Source organism: Martes martes (genome assembly GCF_963455335.1).
Source record: "Martes martes genome assembly, chromosome: 10".
NCBI lineage: Eukaryota > Metazoa > Chordata > Mammalia > Carnivora > Mustelidae > Martes > Martes martes.
The window spans coordinates 20,838,193-20,858,007 of NC_137898.1; the positions used below are offsets into that span (position 1 = coordinate 20,838,193).

The 19,815-nt window shown below is 52.9% G+C and overlaps 1 protein-coding gene across 2 annotated transcripts in view; it reads right to left on the minus strand.

Annotated features, from left to right (window-relative positions):
• Positions 1 to 19,815, minus strand: part of TSPAN18 (tetraspanin 18) — a 174,690-nt gene that overhangs the window by 47,135 nt on the left and 107,740 nt on the right. Inside the window, exon 3 of one of the 2 annotated variants that reach the window (XM_080816109.1) lies at positions 6,456 to 6,593. The exons of the other annotated variant lie outside the window; for it this stretch is intronic. The gene's annotated coding sequence lies outside the window, so the exon portion shown is untranslated. The remainder of the gene's footprint in view (positions 1 to 6,455; positions 6,594 to 19,815) is intronic. 2 annotated transcript variants of the gene reach the window in all.

Below are 19,815 nucleotides of genomic sequence, written 5' to 3' on the forward strand. Positions count from 1 at the left end.
CTGTGAGTGGCGGCAGGCGAGCTCCCACCTTAGATCAGGACCGCGCACTGTGCCACCTCCTGCCACCACCGCCGCTAAGTAACTGACAAGTTCACAAACCACTCGTTCTGAGTCTGCCCCACGACCTGAAAACCATGATGTTGCCCAGGAGCCTAAATCAAACTGTCACAGGCAAACGAAGCCAGAGCCTGATGTCTCCAGCCACCTTGGAAACTTGGACCGAGACTAGGCAAGCATGTATTACAGGCATTCCCCTGTCATCTGTCCATCTGTCCCTCTGTTCACCGGCCGCTGGCTGAAGGCCCCGCGTGCCTGACTCTGTCCCAGATGTGGGCGGCCAGACAGCCACCAGCCACTAGGAGAGAACCAGGTGAGCACAGGGCCCACAGCCCACAGCCCACAGCCACCAGGAGAGGACCAGGTGAGCACAGGGCCGATTTGGCCCCCTGGCGCCTTCCAACTTGCAGGCATCATGTTCCCCGGAAATTTCCAAAACCTCTTGCAATTCGGGATCCAAACAGGCATTAATGGGGCTGCAAATGAAACACAGCCATGCGATCCATGCCCAGCAGCAAGTCCTTCTTCTTCTTCTCCAAAGTACTTAGTTTGCAGAATGCTGAAGCAGAGCCTGGCAATCCAAGCAGACGGTCTGGCCCGGGTGCAGTGCTGGGTCAGCTGTGTTACGTTCTTCCGCTTTTCACCCAGGCTTTAGCCCCGAGATGGAAAGGGAGGGGTTGTGAAAGCTCCAGGAGCCTGGGAGGTGGGGGTGGGGTTTCCCCCAGGGCTCCAGCTTGCAGACCCGAGCACACCCGTGCTGGGCATGAGGTCCTGCAGCTGATGGTGTCTGTGGGGCCAGCAGAAGAGCAGAGGCTGCCCCAAGTGTAGACTGGGCCCCTGAGAGCAGGGAGTGTGGCTGTCCTATTCAACTTTCAGAGGCCCAGGCTCACAGCAGGTGTTCGGTTAACATTTGATGATTGAGTGAATGAATGTGACTTTGAGGAAAGCAGCTCTACCCTCATCTGGAGATGGGAGGGGTGGGACCTGGCCCGATCCCCATATTTTGGGGGACATGGACTTAAGCTGCCCTCTAGGCACCTGAACACCTAAGACTCTACTGAGGATTCCTCCCACAGAGGCATAAAACTGAAAATATAAATAATAAGAACACAAAGAGCATGAGTGCTACCACTAAGTACTGACCCTCTGGCAGGCACGCTGATAAGCACCTTCTGTCACTTAGTCATCTCGTGAAATCTCCACATCAGGCCGGTGAGATGGATAGCATCATTACCCCCAATTTATAGATGAGAACACTGAGACTCAGAGGGTCAAGGCCATACTAATAGCAGAGCTAGGATCTGCACCCAGGTGTGACTTGGAAGAAAACCCTAAAGCTGGGAGAGGCCTCCCCCTTATTTTACAACCGACAAAGTATAGGACAGGGAGGCTGGGGACATCAGTAGCAGGGCTGGGACAGGAGATCAAGTCTTCTGACTTCCAGCCCTGGCCCTGTCGCAACTTAGGAAGCTGCAGGTGAACATCTTTTCTCCATTCTGCAAAGGACCTTGGAGATGGAGGAATTCATTCCTCTCGGTCCCTGTGCAGCAGCCCCTCTTTTGAAGGGCCCTCCACAATTCCCTTTCCTGAGGCTTGGGGGAAAAGAAGGAAAATGGAAGAGCCACTTGACTCTAAAACCAGGCTGTGGTTTAAGGCAGACTGGTGACAATGGCCACAGGCCTGCACAGCCAAGCCTGGAGGCCAGCAGGGAGGAAGCGGTCTGCCCTCATCTCATTTCCTGCCTGGCACTGTCTTCCAAGCCCCAGGGTCCTACCTCCAGGCTTTTACTCTCACCGTTTCCTTCTCCTGGGATGCCCTTTCCAACATCCTTGCAGGTCCCACATCCCATCCCTGTTTTCAAAGCCCAGCTGGAATGCACCACATTCTCTGACTTCCCATCACCATCACCGCCCAGAAGTGACCTCTTGATCTGGCCCTGGAACTGGCAAGCCTTCCTTTATCATTCCACTCCAAACCCTCTTACTCTCTACCTTATATGTCAGGGATTTGCTTTCATGTCTGTTTCCCTCTGACGGGCCGGGAGCCCCTTAGGAGGCTGACCTCTGAGGTGTTTCCGACGCGCGAGGTAGGGCGGGAGTGAAGGCTGGCCAATTCTTTCCATTTACTCGCGAGCACTCCCAGACTGGGTCTCTAACCATGGCCTCCCCTCCCTCTCCAGGACCTATCGCCAGCTGCCTCTTACACTCTGGAGTCCTGGAGAGTGAGAACCAAGCCGTTCCAATATCTCTGCAGCATCCATCATAAGTGGGAGCTTTGAAAAGAAGCAACCCACAGACATTCACCAAGTTCAACTGTGGTTCAGCACTGAATGAGGTGCTGGACAAGGGATGGGGGGACAAGACACCCAGAGGAAGGGTCCTGCCCTCAGGGGATCTCCCAGAGGAGAGAGCAGGGACCTTCCCACTTGGTTCACTCTGGATCCCCAGCACCTAAAACAGCATTGGCGACCTGGTAGGAACGCACCAGCCCCCTCTGAAGAAATGAATGAACATTCGTTGACCCAGCAGCACTGAGCGCACCATATAAGGTCGGCGGGTGCTGAACGCTGAGCTGGTCTGTGTGGTGAGTCAGAGCTGCAGAATCCACAGGCGAGAGACACTGAGAGAAAGAGAGAGAGAGACTGGGAAGGGCAAGGAGGTTTGTGGTTGACCGAAATCAAGCAAAGGAGGGAACATAAAAAGCACTTGGCCACAGCTGCCTGGGAGGCAGCATCGTATGCTGTGGTTTTAGATCTTTTTCCTGCAGAACACTCTTTTTTCTAATGAAATCATACACCGCACCCTAAATGCATAACAGAGCAGCAACGGCGGATGTCAGCTGCTGCCCAGAGGACGGCCCGCTCTCCTGTACCCTGGAACCCCACAGAGGCCCCCGGGGTTCCCAGAGATGGGGCTCCTGCTGGGTCAGAGGCTGCCTCCTTCTCCTGCTCCCCCCAACCCTCACGTCCCGAGTCACCTTGGAGTGGCCACGGCTGAGGGGAGGGCTGCGGTTGCTCCTTTGGGAAGGAAGCCTTCCGAGGCTGGGGTCTTCTGGGAACCCATTTCGGGCAAATATTCGCTAAGAGCAGCTTAAGAAACTTTCCCCAGGCACGAGGAAGTGGGGGGAGAAAGGAAAATGTCCTTCCAGCAAGTGGAGGGGACCCCAAGGCAGCCAAATGTGGGGTGGTTGAAATGCGGGGGGCTGCTAGGGAGCACAGGGACTCCATGTGGGAAGGACTTTCGGGGACAGTCCTTCCTGAAGGTGAAGCGTCACCTGCACATCCACGGTGTGTGTGAGTGCGTGAGTATGCGTGAGCGCGTGAGTGTGAGTGTGCGCGCCCAGATCAGGCTTTCAGATGCCGGATCCACAGAGCCCGAAGTACACCTGTCACAGAAAGGCCACCCTGGTGCTGCGAGCTACAGGAAGGACCCGTTTGCTCCACGTCTCCCGCCCCCTGCCATGACACCAACAGGGTCATCTGTTGTTTTCTCTGCCTAGCGTTTCTTCTTCCTTCAGGACATAGCACCCAGGTTTTCCCTTTGGGGTTCCTGTTCTCTCCCAATGTCAGGCCAATTCTTTGCCCCCCACCCCCAACAGCACACACTGCCCTACCACGGCCCACCCCTGACCCAGTCTGGCCAATCAGCGCATTCTCTCCTCCTTGTTTCACTAATTGGTCAGAAATGGTCACGTGACTGGAGACCAGCCAATAAGCTTCAACTCTGGAACTTTTGTTGGAGCTCCTGGGAAAAAGAAGCTCTCCTTTCACAGGCTTGGAAATGAGCAGGTTGTGCGTCTGGAGCTGTTGGTCACTGCCCCACCACCCCGTGGGTTGTGCATTCCCCAGGATGGAAAACCCCAAGGAGGGAAGCAGAGGACACACACAGGGGCACCATTTCAGTCTTGGATTCAACTCTGCCTTGAACACCAAATTATCAATATATTGGAAACCAATAAAAAGCAAATAAGTTGCTTGTCTTGCTTCATCAGGTTGAAGTTGAGGATTGGTTCCCAACTAAGGTGGCATCTGACCTTAGTCTGGCATTTCTCCCCTGCATTTCTGGTCCGTCTCTGGTTCTTGATGATCTGGCGGCAGCTTCAGCCTTCAGCAGTTGAGCCTGGGGGCCCTCAGACTCAAGGACTGGCCAGAGGCCAGTAGTCTGGCAGGACTTGCCTGCATCCCAGCCTTCCTGGCCGCCTGGCCCCCTCCGAGGATGGTATTTTGTCTCATCTAACTTTGGCTCAAGTCCACTCACTTTGTCCCCAGCCCTCATTGCTCTCCCTCATTGACCTTGGGCTTGGGTAGGGGTGACTGACACTAAACAATGAATAGGAGCTCTGGAAAGCAGCCACTCCTGACCGTGGGGCAGGAAGAATCACCCCCAGGCTTTGGTCCATAGTCTCAGGGAGACGGCCATAGGCAGAAGCTTGGGGGGGGGGTGGTGGTGGGTGGCAGGAGAGAGTATTGGACTCACATGTCAAACAAGCTGGGGAAAGTTCCAGAATCTCTTATCTGCCTTACCACCATGGGCAAGCTGCCCCTCCAAATTTTATAATCCCCAACTCTAAAATGGGATCATGCCACAACACATTTGACAAAAGGACCCAGATGCACTGACAGCAGCAACTGCTGATGGGAATGTGGAGCAACAGGAACTCTCATTCATTTTCGGTGGGAACGCAAAATGGTGCAGCCATTTTGGAAGGCAGTTTGGCAGTGTCTTAAAAAGCCAAATATATTCTTAACCATACGATCCAGCAATCCTGCTCCAAGGTGCTGCCCCAACGGGCTCACACTCATTTCCACACAAAAACCCGCAGGAGACTGCAGAGCACCTTTAGTCCCAATCACCTAAAATCGGGAGCCACCAAGATATCCTTCAAGAAGTGAATGGGTAAGTAAGAAGTTGTACAGCCAATGGAATGTTAAAATAAAAAGAAATGAGCCATCAAGCCATCGAGAGACATGGAAGATGCATTTTTTTAAATTTTAATTTTCTAAATAATTTTTTAATTAATGACTTTGTTTATTTAAGAGAGAAAGCAGGAGCAGAGGGGAGAAGCAGAGGGAGAGGGAAGCAGACTCCCTGCTGAGCAGGGACCCCTGAATCAGGGCTTGATCCCAGGACCCTGGGATCATGACCTGAGCCGAAGGCAGACGGTTAACCAACTGAGCTACCCAGGCACCCCAGACATGGAGGAAATTTAAAGGCACATTGCTAAGTGAAAGAAGCCAGTCTGAAAAGACTACCTACTTTATGATTCTAATTATATGACATTCTGGAAAAGGCAAAAGTATGGGGAAGGTAAAATGATCACTGGTTGCCAGAGGGACGAAGCAGGGAGGAAGGGTAAATAAAGGGGTGGATCAAGGCGGATGGTCCTTCAGTGTCCATTTTCCCCTTCTTCCTTTGAAATAGAGTCACAATTGAGCAGACGGCCACCCAGAATGAAGACTATAATTCCCAGCATCCCTTGCAGCTAAGTGGGCCATGTGACTGTGTCCTGACCAATGGGGCATGGATGCAAGTGACGTATGCACCCTCTTAAAAGAAGTGGCGTCCTCTCCTCTTCTGGTTTCCTCCTTGCTGAGTAAAATGGAGAGGCTGTCATGGGCCATTGTGGATCATGTAGACCAGCGATAGTGAAGCCATCCCAGAAAGCTGGGACCCTAACATTTCTGTGTGGAAAAATCCTCCGAGCTCAGAACTTTACTTAGGGAAAAATCAACATCTCTCTTGTTGAAGGGACTATTATTTGGGGGTTTTGTCACACACAATCAAACCCATGTCCAGAATCATGCAAGGACCTTCAAGGACTGTCCTGAAGGTTCTGTATTAAACAGGCAAAGCATCTTCACACTGTCATTCACTCAACAGATCAAAGCCAGTTTACCCTGCTGGGATCTGGGGATTCGACAAAGAATTAGGTAGACGAACCCTGGCCCTCATGGACTCCACCTTCTCGGGCAGGAGACAGACCATCAGTGTGAGAATGAATGAATTACGATTAGTAACAGTTAACATTTCTTGCATTCCGAGCTTACTACGTGTCTGTCCTATTCTAAGCCCTTCTCATCTATAACCTTATTTTATCTTTGCCACAAACCCAGATAGTGGGTGCTGTTGCTTCCTTGTTTGACAAACAAGGAAGCTGAGACACAGAAAGGTTGAGGAACCTGCCCAAGGTCACACAGCTAGTAATTGAGGGTTCCAGGACTTGAACCCAGGTCTGCTAGACTTTAGAGCCTAAACCCCTGGACTGTCCTGCTAATGAAGGGTATGAAAGAGGCCACCATGATAAAGGACAACAGGGTGCCCTGCTGATGTTTCTCTTAGCAACACTGACAATAGATACAGCCGCAGAACCCCATGCTGAACAAGCCTGAACTCCCTTACCTGGGTGGCCGGTGTTGAGAGGTCTGGAAAAGGGTCAAGCGTGTTTCTAGGTACCCAAGTCAAAGGTTTCAAGTCACTCTGATGACGGTGTCAGATGGCCTGGCCACTGCCAGCTCAGGTCATCCAGAAGATGCCCACCTGTCGCAGAGAAGCAGATCAGCCATTAACTGCTGGGTTGGGGGCAGACCTCATTGACTCATGCTGCCCTAGGGGGGCTCGTTTCCGTTTGAGATGCTCTCTGGGCCCCAAGGGGGCCACGTGGTGGGGCAAAGATGGCAGGAACCTGGGGCCATGCATCAGGATAGAGGTCCCAGCTGAACTTGCCTGGAAACCCATCTAAGACACAAAGATATGCATATGCCTGTGTGTGTATGCCCTGAATAAAAATACATAAGCATCACACCCACCGTGTCTAGCACAGTGCCCTTTGCAGAGCGGGGAAGCTTCACAAATGTTTCACGGTTTGCTTTGATGGAAAACATAAATGTATATGTTGAAGTGAGTGGGTGGAAACTCCATGAGAGTTTGAGTGCATTGGAGGAAAGATCCTTCCTCATGGGAAAATGCAGTCTTGGGATGCTCCAGCCAGCCAGACCAATGGCTTCATTTTTCCAATGAGGAAACTGACACCCAGAAACAGGGGTCCCCCTGGAATACCCTGAGCACAAGACAGGGGTCTGCTGCAAGCTATCAGGTGGATGGTGGTCACGGATGAGAGCCAAGAATTGTTTCCCAGGTGTATCCAAACCCAGACAAGGAGCAAGAGGTGGTGCCTGCAGTGGTCAGAAGCATGGTCTTTGGAGGCAGGTAGATCATCACCACATGCTGGGGCCCATTTTTTTCCAGAAATGGACCCTGAGTAAGTCAGGGGTCCTCTCAGAGCATCAGTCTCCTCGTCTATAAAGCGGGGATAATAATAGCATCTCTCTTCAAGGATTGCAGGCAGTCAAAAATGACTTTCTTAAGTCTGTGAAGCCCACAGCAGAGCCTTCACTCAATGGATGTTGGGGATGTGATGCAGAGGAGGATACTGTGAGCGCCTGTAGGGGGAGGTGGAGCACTAGACCGGGAGCCACTCTGTGTCTTTGGCAAGTCTTTAGGCAAAAATCTCTCTATTCTACCAGTCATTCATTCCCTCTCCCCCAACCCCCACCTTGCTCCCCTTTCTCTGCCTCTCCTGGACCAGCATGGGTCCCCAGCCCAGCCTACCAGCCCCTCCCTGCAGGCTGCAAAGGCCCCACCTGCCCATGGGATCCCCACACCCTAGCCCACATTTCAACAGCCAGCAAAATGCAAATGTCATTAGCACACTCTGCAAGCCGGTGAGTGCTAATGTCACCCACTGGGGAGGGTTGAGGGGTGTGGGAGTTAATTTCCCAGGAGGGGTGGCATTCTCAGCTTTTTCCAGAAGGGTGAGATAGAGAAATAAATAAACGGCTGCAGGGAAGAGGGGACGACAGAGACTGCTTCAGCAGCGTGCTATGCAGCGGTGCCTTCCTTTGGGCTCCCCCCATGGTGCCTGTGGTCCTGGCTTCAGCCCCCATCTGGATCATGGCTGTGTCTCAGTCTCTCTGGGCCTCCTCCCTGCACACACTTGATGAAGAGGCTCATCTGGGGGACCCCCTAGCTTCCACCTTTCATTCCCACCCTGACCCACGTTCCATCAAACATGCTGAAAGAAGCAGACCACCCATTCAATTAACAGACCCCTGGCAGGGAGTCACTCCCAGGAGAAGGCAGCTGCAGAGGACCTCCCAGCTCCCACCCCAGGATTTGCAGACAGGAGTCCTGGGTTCCAGTCCGAATGCCACTCAAACTTGCTGGGAGCACTCAGGTACATACTCTTGTTTGTGGGGCCTTGGTTTTTCCATCTGTGAAAGGGGGTGTTGGGCCCACAGGCAGTCCCTACAATCTCTTGTGGTCAGGTCTAAAGCTCAGTTCCAGTAACTCAGAGGTAGAGATACTAATCTAAGGCTCCCCCCTCCTCTAACTTCCTGATGGCAATGGCAGACACGCTGAGGCTTCCTGGAGGAGGGGGCAGATGGTGTGTGTGTGGAGATGACAGCAGGGCGCTGTGGGCAGTGGGGCAGGGTAAGCAAGGGCATGGAGATACCCAGGTGGGGAGCCTTGAGCCAGGGCTGTCTGTCAGGGTGGAGTGGGAGACGAGATGCAAAGGTCCTGGGGTCAGTGCTTTATGTGCAGTTCCTCATTTAGTCCTCACTGTGCTATCATTCCCATTTTATTGATGAGAAATGGAGGCTCAGAGCAGTTAAGTAAGTTGGTGGACACATGACTGTTAAATAGCACAGATTAGATTTGACTCACAGCTGATTTAAGAGCAGAAGCTCTTGATCACTGTGGGACACCCCCCACCCCCATCTAGCTGGTTTAATATAGAATGTGAACTAGAGAAATGTAGGATCCTGTGTGTCGTAAACAACCGCAGATGAGCTCATAGTGGCACTGGAGGGTGGGCCCTACTGTGGTCTGGGGAGGAAGGTCAGTGTGTGAATGTGTGTATGTTGTCAATGTGTGTGAGTCACTGTCAAGTGCAGCTCTAGCCCGGGGTCCAGGCCTACCAATGCCAGCTGGGCAGGACGTGGCCAGGGGCCAACTGGCCCAGGCAGCCAGAAGGCCTAGGCCATCTCGCAGCAGCCCAGGAAGCCCTGTTCTCCAGGATGTGAGCTGGCCTGGCCTGTGCCACCTTCCCTGGCTTTCACATGACCAGAGGCCGATCCCCCTGCTGCCAGGGAGAGGGGCACCTCCTGCCTTGGCACACATCTCCTTTGGCTTAGTCTCTCAGTCCCAGCCAGGGGAACAGGGCGTGCAGACAGAGCCAGACAGGCACACGGGGCTGCCGCTGGCAGGTAGAGAAGCCGGCAGGTGATGGCACCAGCTGAGGGCCGGCCAGCCAGCCCTGTCTTGCAGCCCCGACCCCGCCCCCAGCCATAGGCCGTGTCATCAGGACACGCAACCTGCCTCTCTGAGCCCCAGTGAAAGCCCACTGAGCTATGGAGATGACCAACTACCTCAGGGAAAGCACATGCAAACTGTAAAGTGCGGAGCCCTCCAACACGGTTGTGATTTTAATCCCCGTGGGCAAGACAGCCCGGCGAGTCAGAGAGAGTCCCCAGGGAGCCTTGACTGAGAATCCAGCCAACACCTTTAGCTATGTCCCCTGTTCCCCTCTCCTGGGCCTCAGTTTCCCCATGTGCAAAACTGAGGATCTTGAGCCCAGATACAGAGTGGTCCACAGCCCCCAGGGTCTAGTTTCCTTTGCCAGGATTCACCATTAACAAGGAATCTGGGTTTCATTTGCCAGAAACCAGAAGACCGTTCATGCAGCAATCGGCCGAGCACAAGGGGCTCAGAACAGGAACATTTTGATGGGAGAGAAGAGGAAAATGGTTGACCTAGATGGAAGGTGACAAATGTGGGAAAATGGAGGGAAGCTTGCAGGAAAGGAGGGAGGCAGAGCTGTTGACGGGTGATAGAACCCGGGCAGGGTCTTTCCCTTGAGTTTGCACTGGCTGGTCCTGGAGGCCACAGAGAAGATACAAGGAGGTCTTGTTTCCTGGGGACCACTAGCAACACAAGCACTCATTGAGTACCTGCTGTGTACCTGGGACTCCAGGATGACAGAGATGAGCAGGGTTCATCACATAGCACACATCATACAGTTCAGAGGAAGGAGGGGTCCTTCCCAATGTGGGCCATGGGGTAGGCTTCCTGGAAGAGGGGGCCGATTTAAATACATGGAGATGAGAGGAGGCTGCTGTGGGCAAAGGGGCCAGGGTGAGCAAAGGCATGGGGGTACCCAAATGTGGGCTGGGTATTCAGGACCATGAGCCAAGGCTGCCTGTTGGGTGGAGTGGGAAATGAGGCAGGAAGGGAAGGCAGGGGTTGCCTGGGTAAGGTGTTTGAATGCCAGGCCTAGGAAGATGAACTTTGCTCAAGGGTAATGGGGAGCCACCGAAGGTCATAGAGCAGAGGTGTGCTTCAGGTAGATAGATGAAAAGCAGGAAGGAGCCTAGGCAGTTGGAAACAGATGGTGAAAAAATGGAAGTTCAAGGGGCCCAGGCAGTTCATTTAACCTCTCTGAGCCTGGTTCCTTCTCTATAAAGTGAAAAACATAATGCCAGTTCAGAGCGATGTAGGACAAACAGATAAGACGAGAAGCACTTGGAGCACGGTAAGTGATGGTTGGCTGCTTGCTTTCTAAAATTTAAGCATCGACGGCTTTTATTAATTAGTGGTGCCTTTCTCCTGTGACGACACGGGAGCTCAGAGTCAAATGACAAGCCGCAGCCAGGGGGGGTGCTGGGCCTCAAATCAGCAGAAGCAAGTTATGAGCAAATAAACCTGGGCTGACTCAGAGAAGAGTCTTGATTTTAAAATATTGCTAAGGAAGAGGGCTGCTTTATGACTTTTGCACTGTGTGCTTATTAAACCCGAGCTATAAATGTGAACTAATAAGTAAAATGAGTTAAGTTAATGAAAAAAATCAACCTTCAGGATGAATCCATATTACCTAATGGCAGTCCATAAACATAAACATAAAATTTTAAAATACAAGAATGAATTGCAATACCCAGCAGCTCGCAGAATCTGCAATTTCTCTCTCTGAAAAATAAAAGCTATTGATTTTAGCTTGGGTTCTCATTGCTCATGAGTGAGTCTTTGAGAAGTCATAAAGGAAGGAATTATTTCCAATTGTTTACTCACTAAGGATCCTATGTATTGAATTTAAATTGTCTCCGATTCCTAATTAGTGCAAACCAAATTAGAATCTGAGAACAGAAGAACTGGAAAGGCCCTTGGAGGCCTCTGAGCTCAGTTTTCTTTGTTTTATGGACCTGGAGCCCAAGGGACAGAGAGAGCAAGGGACTCGCCCAAGAACACACAGCAAAAGAGGTAGGAGCCAAGCTAGGACCAGGGCTCCTGGTAGCCAGGTTGACATCTTGCTCTGGTCCATGCAGCCCCTGGGATCAGCTCATTCAATCAGGCCTTTTGGGTGTGCTGGGTGTTATGTTGGCCTCAGCCCAGATGGCTCGTACCCTAAGAACTTTCTCCCTGCTGCTAGGAGTGCTAAGACCCTGTGGCTACTGTCAGACACAGAACCTGGTTTAAGCCACAAAGAAGACCCACACAGGGCCTTGGCTTCTGTCCTGAGGGGGCCGCTGAGTGGCACAGCCCCAGGCCCAGGGAGGCTGTGGCACAAAGACCTCATTGTATGGTGGCAGAAGGGTGGGGGCTCTTAACCCGGCCTCGCTCTCTGTCTCTCTCTCTCTCTCTCTCTCTCTCTCACACACACACACACACACACACGTGAATGAGCACAACAGGAACCAGGGAGCTTTGCCTGTGGCACAGGCACATGTGCGTGTTTGCACGTGTGCGTGTGTATGTGCGTGTGTGTGTGTGTGTACGTGTGCGTGTGTGTTAAGTTTCGGCCCACATGCAATTATGAAGCAGATGTTTAATTACTACCTGAGTGTTATTAATCAACACGATTAATACACAACCCATACCACATAATTACTTTGCAATTACACCGAAACGAAATATTTTATTGCTGAGGGTTTGCTAATTACCCGGCCTTGCCAAAGGACAGGTATAATGGGCAGCAATTTTTCTTCTTTCCTTCCCTCCCTCCTCTGCCTCCCCCTGCCCTCCCATGAATCTCCAGGGCTGACGTCCCACACCACACAGAACTGGGAGCTGACGCAGGCTGCCTGCTCCTTCCCAAGGCACTGCTACAGTGCTCACCTCTGTTTTAATGGGAACCCTAAATCATTCTGGTCCTCTCCTCTCAGCAACCCCCCACCCCCGACCCTGGGGGGCTTGCAAATGCACATCCTTTCCAGAACTAAAGACAGCCTCCTGCAGCCCTGCCACTGGGCCAGGGGTGACCTGAGTGGCTCTGCTGGCAGCTGCCTGGGGCTGAATCCTAGCTTCACCAGTTAGTGGCTGTGAGATCCCTGTCACGTTAACTTTGCCTCAGTTTCCCCATGTGTAACATGGAGAGGATAACAGTAATTACGTCGCGGTTTCTTTTGAGCACTGAATGTGATACCAGGCATAAAGCACTTAGCACAGGGCCCAGTGCAGAAGAAGGCTTCAGGAATAGCTATGCTTGTTCTCACTCACCCAGAAATGGCCTCTCCCCTAATCTTCCCAATCACTGGGTCTCCTAAAAGGTCAGGTTTGTGGATTCCACTCTCTTTCCCTCCTCTACCCCAACAGATCCGTCCTATTTACCTAGAAAAATCTCACATTGTCCCCTTCCCACAGGGGTCTCATTTCCCTAATCCAAGCTTTTGTCCTCTCCTCTGGCCCACAGCCATAGCCTTTACCTGGTCCTCCCACAACCCCGTTCCCCCCACCCCATTCCATCCTCCACTGGGAAGGGAGACTGATCTTCAGGAGCTAAAACCAGGTCACTCTCCCACTCAACAGCCTTCTGTAGCTCCCCACTACCTGTGCAGCAAGGTCCACCTCCCCCTCTGGTGTTCTAGGCCCCAGAAGATCACATATGCCCCCAAGTTCCTCCTTCATTTCTTAGGGCATCAGCATAGCACAAGCAACTAAGTTTTTGATGATGAGTGAAGAAGTGTCTAGCTAGATTGTAAAGGCATCCATGTCCACCAAGCTGGAATGTCCCAGAGCATTTCATAAGCCTACGTGTCTCCACAGACTTGGGGTTTATCCTTTACTGTTCACATTCACACCATCCTGGTTATTTCCTAGTTCCCCTGACAAACATCCTCCCTAACCCAGCTACATTTAAGAACGGTTGATCTTGGGCGCCTGGGTGGCTCAGTTGGTTGAGCGTCTGCCTTTGTCTCAGGTCATGATCCCAGGGTCCTGGGATCGAGTCACATCGGGCTCCCTGCTCAGCGGGAAAAGTCTGCTTCTCCCTCTCTCTATCCACCTCCCCTGCTCATACTCTCTCTCCCTCTCTCTCTCTCAAATAAATAAATAAAATCTTAAAAAAAAAAAAAAGAGTCCATCTTTCAGGGCACAGTAAATATTCTGCTAAGCAAACAGACTACGTAAGGACGCTCAGATGCAGGCCTAGTGGGCGGTCTGCTCGAGAGATGAGTCTCAGGGACGTCCTGACAGCCTTCCTCAGGGACGGCGCCCGTCGGAGAGAGAGCCGAGAGAGAGGTGTGTGCGCATGTGCATGGGGGGGGGGCACATGGCAGCACAGAGCGGCTGGTGTGGCTACTTCTGGGCGTGCATCGACTCTTTCAGTTACCAGAATATTAAATAGTGTGGGCCACTCCTGACATCACTTGGTCCATGTAGGATGTTGGGCTCTAGAGTCAGACCCCCAGTGACACAGTCCCGTCTCCACCTCTGGCTAAGCTGTGTGACTTTGGACTCATGCCTTAACTTCTCTGGGACCTCAGTTCTTCCTCCTCCTCACATGGGGCTATCATAGCTCCTACTGAAACCACCACCGTGAGGGTGTCATGCACACCTCGGTCAGTGCCTGGCATATGGAAAGAGCCAGACCGATGTCAGCTATTTTGTTATTAAGAAGGATAATAGATCCTGGGAATACGGAGATTCCACGTCTAGCGCAGAACATGGCAAGCAGTACTCGATCAGCAGGTGGAGAAGACGCTGCAGAAACATTCCAGTGCAAGGCGATAAAGCGATAGCCTTGGTCATTCATTCATTCACACATTCCCTCGGCCTCGTGTACAAGTCACCGCGTCAGGCACCAGGCAATGCAGAGGGAGCCTGGTGCTGTCTCTGCAGTGAGGCTGAGCACCGACGACCAAGAACTGGGAGAGGGTGGGGGCTGGGAAATTTCCAAACTACTCCCTGTTCTCTCCCTGAAGCCTCAATTGCCTGTCACACCTGGATGCTAGATGAATGGGCAGCTGTGCTGCTGAAGATGGCGGGGGCGGGGGGTGGGGGGCGCACCTGGGTGGGTAAGCTCTGATCCACGAGTCGGGGAGAAGAGAAGGAAAGGCATGCCAAACCCCAGGCACAGCCGAGGCATCGGCACAAGGGCCTTAACTAGAGGGACAGGCGTGGGGCACAGCAAACAGGCTCTGCTTGGCACTGCCGGGGAAAGGACAGAGGAGATGGGGGGGGCGGGGGTGGAGAGAGAAGCCTGGCCCAATGGGGAGCATCGAAGCCACAGAAGCCTCTGGATGGGGTCAGGGGGCCATCCATGTCCTGGGTTTTCCTCCTTTGTCTGAAGTTCAAGCTTTGCTCTTGGGAGTCTGAAATCCCCTACCTGGAAGCTAATGGAAAGGTTTCCTGGGAAGCTTAGGGTCCCCCAGTTCTCTCACCTGGCATTTGCATAAAGCTCCCTGCTCAGCCACAAGGCAAGACCAAAGAGGAGCTCTGGGTGGCAGCGGATGCAGGACAGAAAACAGGAAGCATGCCACTCCAGGTAGATGCAGGGAGGGGTGTGCACAGCCAGGATGCCATTGTTTTCCTTCGGGGGCGCCCCAGGGGCGGCCACTCCCTGGCTGACAGGCACTCAGGCTGCACATGATGAAGGCAACAGGGAAGGGGACCTTCCTTCCATTCCCTGTGGGTGTCCCATGTCCTCTCTCCCCCCGCCCCCGCCCCCGGCCCCCGCCAGGATCTGGTTGTTCACTCACACCCGGGCACACACTCACACCCTCCAACACCCTGCCTCCCTCAACGGTAGCGAGGCTGATTTCAAACATCACTCACTATGTGTCCTGGACGCCCTATGTGAACATGTCTGAGCCTCAGTTTCTTCATCTGTAAAGTGGGGACAATGGCACTTATCGTTCCCAGAGTGAAATGAGAAGACACGGGAGATAGCCCGGCATGGCATCTGGGGCTTGGCGTCTGGGGCCAAGGGAACCTCGCTAAGAGGAAGCTATTATTAGCATTATAATTATAGCTCCAATCACATACTGGGAAGGCCTCAGCCAGGCGGCTTCCTGGGCCATCTATGCCATCCTCCCATTGGCAGGGACCCTGGGAAGTGGCTGACCTTCACCCTGGTCCTCGGTGGGATGGTGTGAGGTCCTCCTAGGCCCCTGGCAGCCCCAGCCCCGAAGGGGGACTTTTCTGTGCCCCTCCCCCCACAGCCACACACAGACATGGCTCGAGAGTCCACTTGAGTTTTCTGGGCGCACAGTGGTCATTCCTTGGAGCCATGGGGAAAGCAGCCTGGCATTATCAGGGCTCCTAACTGCGCCCCCCGCCCCCGCCCGAAATGTGTAATTTCTCACCAGCAAAATGTGTTCCTATATCCTTTGTGAAATAACAGTGGGAATAAATCATTCATTCGGAGACAGGCGCCTCTGGGGAAATCCTGGGCCTTGACTGACCCCAACGTTGGAGGCTTTGGCTGCGTTTCTCTTGCTGGAGGAAGTGAGTTGAGAACATTGGCCTTTTCCTCTCTCAGCCCTAGGGACAGGGGTTATCAGGGATCAGGTAGTCTACGGGCCTGTAGGAGGGAAGGAGCTCCTCTGGGCCAGGCCAGGCAGGAGACCCCCCCCCCCCCCGGTAAGGTCTCCAAGCAGGCCAGGCAGTGAGCACAGTGACCCCACCTGCCGAACAGAGGCCGACGGCCTACTGTGCGCCAGGCCCAATGGAGCTGCTCTCCGCATGGCATCTGAATGAAGGTCTCTCCTGTGACGCCCCCTTGGTAATTCAGTGGCACAACCTCGGCCACTCGGGTTCCACCCAAGGACAAGGGGGAGCGCCTCAAGGAGACAGATATGGCTCCTGCCGTCATGGGAGTCACTGCACAGCAGAAGTCAAATTTGAAACACTGAGCGACTATGAGACGATCCCTTTGACCACGACCGTGGCTCCCCTTCCCCCCCACCACTGCCATCAACATCAAGGGTTTCCAACGTGCTGTGCAATCCACTTTTGATCCTCATCTCATCGAATGGCAGCCACAACCCAGCCGGGAGGGTCTGTGATCTCTGATTTTATAGAAGAGAAAGCTGAGGACCTGACAGATGACACTTTGCCCAAGGTCACTCGCAATTCACATGTAGCTGCACTTGGATTGGAACTCAGTTCTGCGTGAACACTGGGCCCCAGCTCTTGCCTCCCACCGACAAAGAGCACCTGAATACCACGGCAGAGAGGAGGGGTGGGAAAGCCCAATGTTAGGGTCCCCCCTGGGCCAAGCCTGCTGTCCCCCTCTGCTACCTCGTGTGACTCCTGGGCCATGTGGCTGGGGGAGGGAGCAACTGAGAGAAGGAAGAAGTGGGAATCATTGGTGACTGCCTCCCTGGGGCCACCTGAGCCCCTTCCCACATCCCCAGCCTGGGGCTCTCTCCCTCTCAAATGATTCTCATGGATGTGGGCTCATCCCGCGCCTGCCACCCCCAAGTCCCATTATGTCTCAGACACTGCAGCTCAGCCAGGTGGGTAACAGGCAGGGAATGGGAATTTTTACCTTTTAATTTGTTCCTGAGCCTCTGAGGCTTGCCAAGCCTGAGCAGCCCCACAGCAGGCTCGGAAAGGAGGAGGGGAGAGAGGAATAAGCAGCAAGTGGGGAACACCGCATAGGCAGTCACTCGGGGCTCTGCTGAGGGGCCAGGGGTCCGGGGGGGCAGGGGAGCCAGGAAGAACATCTGGTTCCCAGGGCACACGCCACCTGCTCAGTCCACTCCATTCTTGGGGGAAAAACACCTCAAAGAGCCCAAAGCTCAGGAGAGGAGCTGCACCCTTCCAGGTGCAAGTTTCCCCTGCCCCCTCAGCCTTCCTTCCCACAGCCATCAGCCCTCCTTAACACGGACTCTCCCTCGTGTATCTGGAGCCCTCGCTACCCTGGGCATCGTGCACCCTTTAACTCTTAAATCCTTTCCTATCCACCCTGCATCAGGTAGTATCATTAACATGCCCATTCCACAGATGTAGAAACTGAGTTTCAAAGAGGCGATGTATCCTCAACAAATTCGACAAGGCCTTACTGTATGACCCTGCCATCCCACCCCCTAGATATATACCCAAAAGAATGAAGACATGGACTGACTGGACCTGTCACGCATGTTCCCAGCAGCCAGAAGGTGGAAAAAGCCCAAATGTCCATCAAGAGATGAATGGATAAACAGGTAAATGGGATCTAGCCATGCGGGGGAATATTATTCAGCCAAAAAAATGGAATGAAGGCTAGTATTGATACATATTATTATAACATGGATGAACTTACAAAACAAGATGCTAGGTGAAAGAAGCCAGACACAAAAGGGCAAATATGGTATGATTCCATCTGTATGAAGTATCTAGAATAGGTAAAACATTACAGACAGAAAGTAAATCAGTGGGGGCCAAGGGCTGGGAGGAGGGGTCTTGATGGGTACGGTGTTTATTTTTGGGGTGATGACAATGTTCTGGAACTTGCGAGAAAGGGTGGTTGCACAAACTGAATGTACTAAGTACCATCATGAATGTACTATAAGCACCACCGTGAATGTACTAAGTACCACCGTGACTGTACTAAGTACCGCCATGAATGTACTAGGTACCGCCGTGAATGTACTAAGTACCGCTGTGAATGTACTAAGTACTACCGTGAATGTACCAAGTACCACAGAGGTGTTCACTTCCATTGACTTTACATGACTTGAGTTTTGCCTCAACTAAAAGCAGAGAAAGGAAGAGTGGGGGAAGAGGTGAGGTAACTTGCTAAAGGTCATGAGCTGGGAAGCACGATTCCAGCTTCAGGCTTGGGTCTCTGTGGCTGCAGAATCTGTGCCCTTGGCCGCCATCGTCTAATTGCCTGCCTCTGGGCCTTTTCTTCTGCTGTGGCCTTGGCTGGGAAGGCCCTCCCTCCTATTTTTGCCGTCAGCATCCAACTCATTTTTCAATGGCCTTGATTAAAAGCGACTCCTGCACCCGCAGCCCTTCCCAGTCTCCTCAGGGGTCCTCCCCACCTTGAAGCCCCAGATCCCCATGCCCCGCCCAAGGCCAGCTCCCCCTTTGGCTTCCTGCTAGACTTGGCATTGTGCAGGCCTTCTCTTTGCCACCCAGTGGCCTCAGAGAATAACCACACAGGATTCAACAATATTCATGCCTGCTGAGTTCAGAGCCCTGCACTTGGCATACAGTAAGCACTCAATAAATGGAGGTTGTTAAGGGACTGGGTTCATTCCTGAGGGGCTGGGACCTGCTGATGCACCTCTGCTTTGCTGCACAGACCCTGCTCCCGGGGGAGCTCCTCGAATGAGAGTGGATGGCAGGGGAGAGACAGACAAACGCCCCTGACGAGCAGGCACTTTCCTGTCTGTTTTCCCGCCAGGCAGGGAGCCTGTCTGGGTTCACAGTTTAGGATAAATGTGACGTCAGTTCCTCTTGGCCGGCTGCGCCCCCGCGCGAACACACACACCCAGAGCCACTGTTTCTGCTCAGTGTCTGAGGCTTCTTGGACGAGCCAAGCCCTGACTGTGCCTGCTGTTTTGCTCCACAAGGTGCTTCTACCATGAGGCTCCAAGGGTCCAGAAAAATAAAAAATTCCAGCCTCTTGGGAGATGCCCCCCCCCCCATCAGACCTCTCCAAAATCCCAGCTGGCAGGGACACTGACATTCATTAGACAGGCCCTCGTCACACACCTGAGCTGTATGCTGGGCAGCGCAGGGACAGAGGTGTGAACACAGGACCCGATTGGCTTTGAGCTGGAATGCTGGAGTCGCATGGAGCTGAGAGGGACTGGGATTCTGCCACTTCCTGGCTTTGCTGGACAGGAAATGCTGGACAGGTCATGTCATCCCTCTGATCCTCAGTTTCCTCATCTGTAAAATGGAGACTGTAAGAGGACTACACCTCACAGGGCCACTGTGTAGTTTAAAGGAGATATTAGTGGGTTCAAAGCACTCAACATGGCACTGGAACAGAGAAGAGGTTCCACCAATGTCATAATGATGGTGGGTATTATTATTTCCATTTTATAGATGCAACAACTGAGGCCCAGGAAGGTCAGGAAGAGTTCTGTGACAGTCACAGAATCCCCAAGCTGATGCTTTACTCCTTTTAGCAGGCCTGTGTTTCATTTTCTTTTTAAGGATTTTATTTATTTATTTGAGAGAGACAGAGGGAGCATAAGCAAGGGGAGGGGCAGAGGGAGAGCGAGACAAAGAAGCAGACTCCCTGCTGAGTAGGGAGCTCAATGTGGGGCTCGAACCCAGGACCCTGAGATCATGACCTGAGCCGAAGTCAGATGCTTAACCGACTAAACCACCCAGGTGTCCCAAGCCAGTGTTTCAGATGAGAGGCACTCAGAACAGTCACTGGTGCCTTGGCAAACTGCCCCTGGGGTTGGCACTGGGGACGGCTCACCTTCGGGGTAGAAATGCCACACAGGCTCTGTTTACTCACTCACTTCTGTGTGGACCA